General features: G+C 44.4%; 1 protein-coding gene and 1 long non-coding RNA gene across 10 annotated transcripts in view; one reads left to right on the top strand and one right to left on the bottom strand.

Annotated features, from left to right (window-relative positions):
- Positions 1-10569, top strand: part of sdk2b (sidekick cell adhesion molecule 2b) — a 352080-nt gene that overhangs the window by 152192 nt on the left and 189319 nt on the right. The gene's annotated exons all lie outside the window — the stretch shown is intronic.
- LOC119009628 lies at positions 119-2576 on the bottom strand. Its single transcript, XR_005071775.1, has 3 exons — positions 1436-2576; positions 974-1124; positions 119-886 (listed from the first exon to the last, which is right to left on the bottom strand). It is a non-coding gene; the product is annotated as an uncharacterized LOC119009628 (long non-coding RNA).

The following is a 10569-nucleotide window of genomic DNA, read 5'->3' as shown; positions in this document are numbered from 1 at the left end:
TGTCTCTCTGAGTAAATAACTTTCAGATCTGTGTGTGTGTGACTGAATTAGCTTCAAGGATTCTTCAGATGATACAAACTGAATATAATACGCTGATATGCTGCGTACGTACGGGTCACTGCTCCTTCCTTCCTTCCTCTATCGAGGAGGGCGGGACGTGACCGGAGACGCCTCATTGTTGCTCCTCGCTATCAAATTCTTGGTGCATCGCTGTGTGACAGAGCGATATCACAGCCTGTCACACCGTCTGCAGCAACACCCGACGCTGCACTCTTTGGTCCCCGCTGTGTGTCGGTGTGTGTTCTTAAGACGGACTCGTGTGGTTTTGGGTGGTTTCATCCGAGCACCCTTGAGTGGTACAGCACCACGCGAGGTGTCAAAAGCTGTACGTCACCGCGCCTCGACTCCTTTCACCGCTCCATCCATGTGCGTTTCTCTGATACGTGCACAACGACGTCAACACTCAAACCTTCAATTAGTCAGTTTTACAGTATTTAAACACGTCTTCATGCACAGGTTGTACTACTGGCTGCCTGTGTTACACCAGACTGGCAATTAAAAATAAAAATTAAATAAATAAAAAAAAAAGAAAGCCATTCACTTATCAGGAGCGTATGTTTCCACCCACTCACATCACATCTCATCTGCTTCCTACGATCAGTACCGCAGTCATTTGTGTGTCTGTGTCTATGTGTAAGAGAGAGAGACGGGGGAGGGCGGCACTTCTCAATCTGACACTTCACAGCGTGTGAAATTTAATTAAACACGCCTCGCAACCGTCCACACAAACACAGACAGGCTCACCGTCTCCAGCAGGCGTACGATGCACAGCTGCCGTACGGACATTTCATTATACGCACATCATCTCTTGATAAAGCAGGTTAACCTTTCCAGGGACAAAAAAATGAAAAATCACATTTCAGGTCTTTCTGTATGAGCGTTTAGTACACAGCAGTCTACAGCAAACTAATACCATGTGGGCCGAAGACTCTGGGCCCCTTGTGACCACCTGGAGGTTGCCCTTGAGCAAGGCGCTGCAGTGGAGGCGCTCAGCTGCCGACAGGTCAGCCAGCCAACAGGTGGTGGAGCTGGACGGCTTCCAGGAGTGTAACTGCACACTGCATCTTATAAAATAAAAAAAATAAATAATTGAAGATTTATTAAGATTAAGATTGATTTATTTTTTCGCCCAAACCTGCTCAGAGATCAGAAATCAAAGAGTCTTAGAAGACGACGGTTCTGGAGCACTTCATTCTCTCCCAAGGCGTTTTAGGCTTAATTAAACAAAACCAATTTTGATTAAAGGTGTTTGATTAATAACTCAGATGATCTACAGACTCTAAGCAATTTCCCATTTTGAAAGCCATGAGGACCTTTTAACATTAGAAGGCCGTTAACGACAAATGTTCTGCCACTGTTAGCTAACAACGCTCACTGAAGCATGATTAGAAGATCCTGTTACATGTGCTGCAGAACAGATATCTTGTACAGCAGTTGGTGTCATGTTTGAAGTTAAGTTTGCTGGAACTGGACACCTCTGAAGCGAACCTGTTGACCTACTCATCCTGTGAGGCAAAAACCCCTCCCCCTTTATTTCAAATTCATGCTACATTTTTGTCCTTTTAACGAGGTTCTACAGCCATTTATTATTACATATGCATGAAGTTGTGGAACTTGCAGATGAAAGACAGAGTGCTCAGAATCAAAGCTGAGATATTCTGACATTTAAAACCCAGTCTGAGCTGAACTCTTAAAAAAAAACAACAAAAAAAGACCCAATCCTACATTTCCCGTAATGCAACTCAGCAGGATCTGTTATTAGACCACATTTGCCTCCTTAACTCTGCACCTCCAGTGTAAATTGAATGCTCAAGCCCACCCTTAGACAACCAATTGCACCAATGACATCATCATGTGTAGTGGGCGGTGCCTACTCAGGTCTGTGAGTGCTGACCAATCAGAGCAGACTGGGGGGCTTTTAAGAGACAGTAACTAAAATGACATTTAAACTTGAAAGCATGCAAAAAACATTTTCTAGTCGACCAGCAAAAACCTGGAAATAAGCAAACTGTGGGACCTTAAAGAAAATATTTATCTGTAACAGTGAATTATAGGTGTGTTTGTGCTCTTACGTGCCCGACCGGGAAACGCGCTCTGCCCCAGTTTGTTATCTTTGTGCACTCGCATGCAGGCACGATGTGAAGGTGGGAGAATAAGTACAACACAAAGAAATTCAAAAGAGACGGTGCACAGGAAGGTGTTGGCATGTAATTTGAAGAGAATCACAGATAATCACACTCATGCCACCGTTGTATAAATGGAAATTCAGTTCCCCTGTCAGCGACAATCAACAAAAGCAAGCATGGAGGCGACGGCACAGAACGGTCCTGGAAGTTGTTTAAAACCTTCGCTCGGCCCCGCGTGTCATTTTAGCAGATTTTTCATCAGAGTGAATGTCGACAGCGTTCGTGGCACAGAGCAGCTGACATCGTGCGTCGATGCTGACTTCACGACACAAATATGAAACGACACATGAGGGAAACGCATCACGTCCTCCACACAGACGCTGAATGACAAGGCTGTAATTATTTGTGTACTTAAGTGCTGATGAGTGTGATGTTGGCGACCTACTTCCATGTGAGAGTTCTCATTAGGCGCTGAGCATTACAGTGTCCAGCTAGTAGTAGTGTTACTGTACAGTATGTTGGTGTTATATGCCCCTAAATCAATGGCAGCGTTTCAACTTTCATGTTCCAACAAACGCCCTCTTTTACTGATGTTCTTGTTCTGCACACACTCTGTCTGTCACCTACTTAGTCTTTTCTTCTGACACAGATGTTGACATCTGTTTTTTTTTATGTCTTGAACTTCTGGATGACAGCACAGTCCACTCGATCCTCCCCCCCTTTGGCGGTGTGATTCCAACCTATCACCGCTCTCAGGTTCAGACGTGAGTGCCGGTCTGCCCACTGGGACCCTCCAGCAGCGTGGTTTGAAGGGTGGGTGAGGAGATGGAGGAAAGAAAAAGCGAGTTCAGCTCAGGTTCTCTCACTTTGCAAGATGTGCAACGCTTGCAGGAGACTGCTGAGTGGTTTGAGGTGATGTCGGGATAACCCACGCACAACTTAAACCCCTCGGCCACTTCTTTGAAGAGTTTGGCGACCAGTATTTGAACCGGCAACCTCTCTTAGTCAGAGCGTCCTGAAACCAGCTTCTTCGTCAGCCCACTTTTGCCTCCTAACAGTTTCAGAACCACTCCTCTCTTTGGCTGTGTGCAGTATCTTCTTCTCTCCTACTTTCACCCATTTTGTTGAATACCAATTAATCAGTTTTTCTGTAAATTGACCAAGTGACGTCTTCAGATTGCTTTTTTTGTCCAACCAAGGCGAAAACTCAAAGTCTTTTAATTTTCTATCATGAATCGCAAGGACAAACTGGAAATATTTTACATTTATGCTTAAAAAAATGACTTAAACGGCTAATCGATTGTCTTTCGATCGACTTTTAGGTGAGTCGACTGTTCCACAGACAAAACTTGTGAGGAGGTGACCGTGTTTGAATCAAAGTGCTCTCTTGAATGAAAGCTTTACTCAGCCCAGCCACCACTTTCCTCCTCGTCTGTGGCGATTACATCAGCCACATCACCCACTCGTCCAAAGTTTCATGTCAGGACAGTCAGATTTAACCCTCGCGCCGACAGCCCTGTACTGCGGGCCCTCTCGCCTGGCGGCCCGACTCCAGATAAGGACGCTTTTAGGGGCTTGTAATTTCCCGAGGCCTTTTCCTTTAAAAAGTCCCCTTAGTGACTTCACAGTCACTTCTCACACTCAGTGTCACGAATGGCAGGGCAAGGCTTTAGGTGGCTTATGTAACAGTCCATTAAGTTTGCCGTAGAAATGGCCTGTGTTGCCTGAGAGGCTGCAGCAGACACCTAGAGATAAGTAATGTCAGAAACAGACAGCGATACGGATGGGGCCTCTTACATCTTTTATGGAACATTAGACCGAGTGAGGAGATGACCTAATTTGAATTGATTTGGCGTATATTTGTGCTCAGGAGAGCTCATACAGAGACACCAAGACACAAAGAGACACACAGCTTCAATCCCCCCCTCCTCCGACACACACACACACACACACACACACACACACACACACACACACACACACACACACACACACACACACACACACACACTCAATCACAGCTAATCTAGGTCTCTCTGCTTGTTCACTACCCAGCTGTAGCTGCATATCTTTGGCAAAATCTTAGATGTTTTCAGCTGAATAAGCTCCAGCTTGATTACGCTGCTTACTTCACCCCCCCCCCCCCCATGTGTATTAATGAGGCTGCTCCCACTTGCTGAAATTTCTCTCCATATTGTTGTCGTGCAGTTCACGGTCCAGTGGGCTACTGGCCCGCAGATGTAATTGTTTTAATTTGCTAACTGTACTCTCACTCAATTAGGACGAAAGCAGAATTCTGTTTTATTTCCTCCGCCCAGTGCAGAATAGGAAAGTAGACATCATCATGAGCAGCGGCACTTATTGTAGCATGAACAACAACACGCACAAAAAACAACTTGAAAAATGCATTTTTGTAGTTTCTGTTTTTTGTTTTTTTTTTTTGTTTTTTTTCTCGTTGGCAGCGTTCGGAGATGACGTGCATGCTGGGCTCATTTCTAATCCCATCTTCTTTCTTTTCGTGAGTATTTTTCTGCTCTCCTGCTTTGTCAAGGTTTCTCTGTATGCATTCTGTTTAATTAGAGTGCTTTGGTACTGGCCTTTGGCAGTCGACTGCTTATTACTGCATCGTGTGTGTTTGTGTGCCAGTTTTCCAACTCATTGGACACACTCATTTTTTTACTTCATGTTTTCTCTCTTTTTATTTTCAGATGTTGGTGACTCACACATATTTGCTGTTTTATTACACTTACTGGCGAAATGCTTTTAACTTCTGTTCTTACTTTTATGATCTCTACAAAGATTTGAAGATGTGCACACTTTACTCTTGGCTGCAGTCGCTGGGAGTCAAGTAGTTCTTTAGTAAGTGTTTCTTAGTTCAGTGTCAGAGTTTTAAATTTCACTTTCACCCTAAATTCCTCTAGAAGTCTCCGCCTGCATATTTGAATTAGAACGACACCCAGTAGAGCGTGAACTCAAGCAAGTCTAGTCCAATATCAAACTCAATGCCTCTGTATCAGTACATGTATATTAATGTCCGGGGTCTGGCCCTTTTCCTGGATGGGCACCAAACCAACCAATTAACCAACCGACTGACCAACCAGACTATCAAGCAGCCAATCAACCAACCAACCAACCAGACTATCAACCAACCACACAGCCAACCTGCCAGTGAAAACATTGGAGGAAACCATCACTGACTGGCTGTACAGCAGCAGGCCCTGTGGCTTCAGAGTCCTGGAGGGTCGGGGGACGCAGAGGTAACAAACCTGCCACCACACAGCAGCATGGATTGCTATGTAGAGCTTGTAATCAGAGGTCACCAGCCATTAGAAGCTACACTAAGACTGCTTGTTTCTCCGATGGGAATACAGGAAGTCTGGCGGGGCTCTGACAGCACATTTATGGCCCTGTGGAAGAGTTACTGTGAGGGGGGCCTGTGTTGTAGCTCAGCTAGTGTCTCTACAAGAGGCTCTCTAATGTGAGTTTCTGTGGAAGTGTCAGTACATAGCTGTACTCATGCTGTTTATCACGGTTAATGTTACTGTTCGTAGGCCCTAAATATCTTTTAAAACTCTGAATAGTTATTGGCAGGTCCATGCATTGTGTTTACTGCCACTGCAGTGGAATAAATCTCGTTCATGTTCAAAGTCGTTTTATTATCAGTCTTGCTAATGCTGGCACAGCTTTGTATGTGAGAGGCACAAACTGTGGCTACAGTTAACTGGTTCTGCTTTTTATACTGGATTTAGTGACTGCTACCACAGTCTGGATGCCAGTCTTATGTATTTATTTTTTCTTAGTGTGGTGAGATCATTTGGCTGAACTTTCAGATCCAAGTGGACACATGCGAGCTCAGTTTTAGAAGAGAAACTTGTTTTTTTTAACTCTTAATATGAATTTTGTTGGAAACATCTCCCCCATTCACATCATGACAACAAGGTTGGTTGGTTGGTTGGTTGAAGATCGACACTCTTTGCACATTATATATAAGATATCGTTGAACAAATACATCTGCAAGGTAGTAATTGCTCACATAGCTGCAAGGCAGGAAAAGAAATACCACAGCACAGACGTGATAATACAAGATAATCATCCCACCAGCAGCTAATCACTGGAGAAAATGTCAAAGAACCAAACATTAAATACGTCCAACTGTTCACACAACAGCTGCTGTAATTGCGAAAAGAAATGCCAAGGTAATCATAGGTTGGAAAATACACATTTCAGATTTTATTTTTAAGGAGGAACATCGAAGCCGTATCCTCGCAGGGATCAGGATAACAAGAACGGGAGGAAGATAACAAGAACTTCAAGCACCCCATTAGTCAGCATTTGCAGATGAGAACGCGCAGGCAGGATAAGAACAAATTACAAGCTGTACCTGAGATGCCAAGTTAATCAAACATATCAGAAAACGAGCTGAAGAACTAAAACTGAGGATTTCTCTGCCGTGATGGCATAAAAGCAAATATGTAATCATTTGAAGTAGAGCTAACTCAAAGAACTCAAAATCCACAGAGAAACATATTAAACCTATGCATCGAAATAATCGTATTTATTTCAGTTGATGGCTTTATTCAGAAAATACTAGACCAGAGGAAGAAGTGAGGAAGCTGGGATGGGTTCTAATATCATTAGTGGTGTCATGCCTACAAATGATTCCTTTGTAGTGGTTGTGCGCTGGCATGCTTAAAAATAGGCAGGGATAGTACCGGTTGTTATTAATAACTGATAAGAAACGTGGATAAATGGAATCTGCTTCAGTTAGAAAACTTGCGAATAGTCTGTCAGGAGGACCGAAAGAGGACTTCATTTAGATCACAGCCTCAGCGAGGGTTTCAGTGGAAACCAAATCAAAAGACTCCAGAGAGACACGGGCTTTCATCTCGTCTGTTGCATCTCGACTTGGACGGCTGATCTGCCTGTGAATGTTTGACACTTTGTTAACAAAATCTGAGGAAGTCTTGCTTGGCAAAGGCTCGCTGGAGAAAACCTCAGAGCGCGGCCGCTGTTTTTACGAGGATGTTTTTCAAAGAGGTCAGTGAGAAACACCTCAGCTCCGACACTGTAATGTCTCATCGCGTCTTCTTCAGCGTTCTCTCCGATTATTTTCAGCAAGTTGACGGTTTTAAAAGGTTTAGTGTGAAGGATTGGCAGAAATCGAATTTAGTATCCAAACTAATGTTTTCATTTGAGAGGGAGCAAGTTCCTCTTCCACAAAATACACCAAAGTGAGCAAAGGTTAATCCTTTCTCATGTTAAAAGCTGCATATGTACTTAAAGGCAGGGCTCCAGAGTTTTTCACCACTGTGAGGCTGCTGCTGGCTAATGTCTGGTCACAAGAAAAGGAAATGGACCAAATGGGACGTGAAATCACTCAGCTGATGGACCTTGTTCTGAGCTGACACAGCGCAGGACTACAGCTGGACCATGAGAGGTGGACTCGGTGTTTGTAGCATCGATGCTTGACGCTCACACGTTGACGGACGACCACATGTGTCAGATGTTGAATAAATTACCTTGAAGTACGTTGAAGCCATCTATCATAGCAGCAGAAGTCCCATTAACTTCACGTGACTTCATGTGTAGATTAAATACTAAGAATTCCTCCATCAACACTTGATTTAAATCCACTTTGAAATCGCTCTGTGTCATCCCTCCTGAGTGTACCTTCTTTTCTCTGCTCCCCCCTTCACCCCACCCGGTGTTCTCACTCCCCTTCTCGTCCTTCCTCTCACCATACTGTATCATCTGCCTTTTCATTTGATAGTGGGATTAATCGCCTGTGAATGATTTTATAATTGAGAGGTGTTGATGTGCAGTAATAGCTCTTGGAAGTCTTGAAATGAAAATAAAGGGAGGTGGCAGCACGCAGCATTATTCTGAGGTAGCAGCGAGCGGCTGCAAGAGTGTGTGTGTGTGTGTGTGTGCGTGTGTGTGTGTGTGTGTGTGTGTGTGTGTGTGTGTGTGTGTATTGCAGGTGTGTTTTTTTCCCCGCTGACAAACGCGCCGTAATTGTAATTGAACTGATGAATGCGTACGCAAATACTTCATGAAATCCAGGTTGCTTTTGACTCAAATTTGTGTTGAGACTCTTCCCTCCTTATCCAGGCTCACATAGACAATCACACCACATGCACACACACACACACACACACACACACACACACACACACTTGGGATCCACCACACAAGCCGCGTGCATAAACAGATGTTCACTTGAAATGCATAATTTTCTCATAAGAAATTTGCTTGTGAATGCTCTACAGTAGGTGTCGGAACATGAATAATTAATGACACATTTATGGAGATGAGGTCAAAGAAGTTTACTGAGATTCATGCAGATGTTGGTTTGTTTGCATACAGCTGCAGTCGGACTTTTATTTCATTTATCCCAGGACGTGCTGACACGTTTCAACCTCGATTCTAATCTAGATTGGAATCTTGGATCCGGATGGGTGGTCGGTGGGGGCGGCACTCGGGCCCTAATGCAGATTATCTGGGGGTGTGAATGGGCTCAAGACCGCTGCAAAGTCTTTCTGTTTGGCCAGACGTGGGTCTTTGTAAGCCTGCTTGATTTCATCAGACCCGGTCTGGCCGGGTCTTTGCAGAGAATGAAGCAGTCAGGACCTGCCAGAAGTGAAATATGAGGAAAAACAACTGACATCTGGTGAAAACAAACAGGCGCTGAACACAGGGGCTCTTTACATCGATTTAGCAGCTCGTGCTTTAAAGGAACAGTTTGAATGGCAATAATTTTACTTTAAAACATTTTTAAGATTTAAAGTTAATGTATTCTGTTGCAGCGATATCTAACCTCACGTATCCCTCTTATCTTGCTAACCAGCTATCCAAAGCTCCTGTGCTCCGAGCTCCCATTCCAGACTGCTAGCTGCAAGGCTAACTGAGATGTTATTTTTGAATGGCTTTTGCTGCTGAAATCGCTCTTTCTGTGAGCTCGTCTTTGTGGTGATGACCCATCCTGTGTCATCAAACACTGTGGACGTGCAGCTTTGTGGCTGAATCAGTCGTTTCTCAGAACTGGTGTTTTTGCATGAACCCGTGGGTCACTGGACAAATTCACAAGCAAAGGTTTTCACAAGAAACCACCTACACTTACTCCGTCCTGTTTATAGATCGTCCAATCATTCCTGCTCTCTCTGGTCTCCTTTGTCCCTCTGAATGAAACCACGTTGGCCATTTTGAAACATTTTACTGCGAGGACAGAAACCCAGCGCCATGTGTTTGCACTCTGAGGGCAACAGTTTGTGAAAACCCGCTTGGCTTTTCAGGTCAAGGAGGCCATCTGTAGTTTGACACCAGCCTGCCGTTTTCAGCGAATAATGCGGTAAGCCACACTTCGCTCGAGAAAAAACCTCCACTTATTGTGAAACCAAGACTTAAAAATGCCTCAGTGACCTCTCCCGTCTCGCATTACCGTTAGCAACGTGACTTCTAAGACACCGAGCGCTCTTTTGCCTTTCTCTTCTTGCATCCAAACAGCTGAGTAACTTTTATATCAGTCCAAACAAAAGAAGAGAGCATTCAATAAATAAAGCTTCTCTGCGTGTGTTCTGCGGAGAAAAAGTCCAGTTTTTTGCAGAGAGAGCTAGTTAGATATGGCGGACGTGAGCACCCCTTAATAAAAATAGGAATGATGGGATCAATAAAGCTGGATTGCCACCATGAGGGGGGGAACTGGCAGAGCGCTTCACTGGCCGGGCATTAACGGAGAAACTGAGCTAAGTAGAGGCCTGCTTTACAGCCCAAGCTGTTCCAATTACTCTCTGATAGACTAGTGCTCCAGACCTGACCACGGATGACACTCTCAAGATGAATGCTGGGACCACGCTGCGTCGAGTGTGGAAAAGAGGCTGGAATATTTGCAGAAAGAACGAGACAACCGTGCAGCAGTTAACTGTTAAGTGCTGTGGCAGCTTTCTTTCAGCGGGATTGTTTCCTCATTATCTGCACGGCCGACCCAAATTCAAAGTAATCACACCGGCTGACAGTGAAAATTAAAAACTGTAGCACATACATTATGCATAAGGAAGAATGAAAATAGGGTGTTTTTTTTTTTTTTTTTAATTTTACCTGGAATGTCTTTTTGTTAACCGCATAGCTTGAGGATGTGGAAAGTGTAATTGTCACTCCTTCACCTCGTACAGAGTTATGTGAGCAGCACGTCGCAGGCTCTCTGCTGATAGGCCGCCCATAGTTGTTGTAATGAACCCAAAGTGTCCGGTTCCTACGTATTGCACCTTTAATGTGTCAGAACCTGATGTGTTGTGTGGCTTCACTCCAGCTCAGGTTCTGTTGGGACCGGCTGAACAGAGACATCATATCTGGAGCACAGCTCACCTCTCTTCTCTCTCAGAAGATG

The sequence above is a fragment of the Acanthopagrus latus genome, chromosome 20 (genome assembly GCF_904848185.1).
Source record: "Acanthopagrus latus isolate v.2019 chromosome 20, fAcaLat1.1, whole genome shotgun sequence".
Taxonomy (NCBI): Eukaryota; Metazoa; Chordata; class Actinopteri; order Spariformes; family Sparidae; genus Acanthopagrus; species Acanthopagrus latus.
The sequence above is the reverse complement of the archived record's forward strand: the minus strand, read 5'-3'. Positions and strand labels throughout refer to the sequence as shown.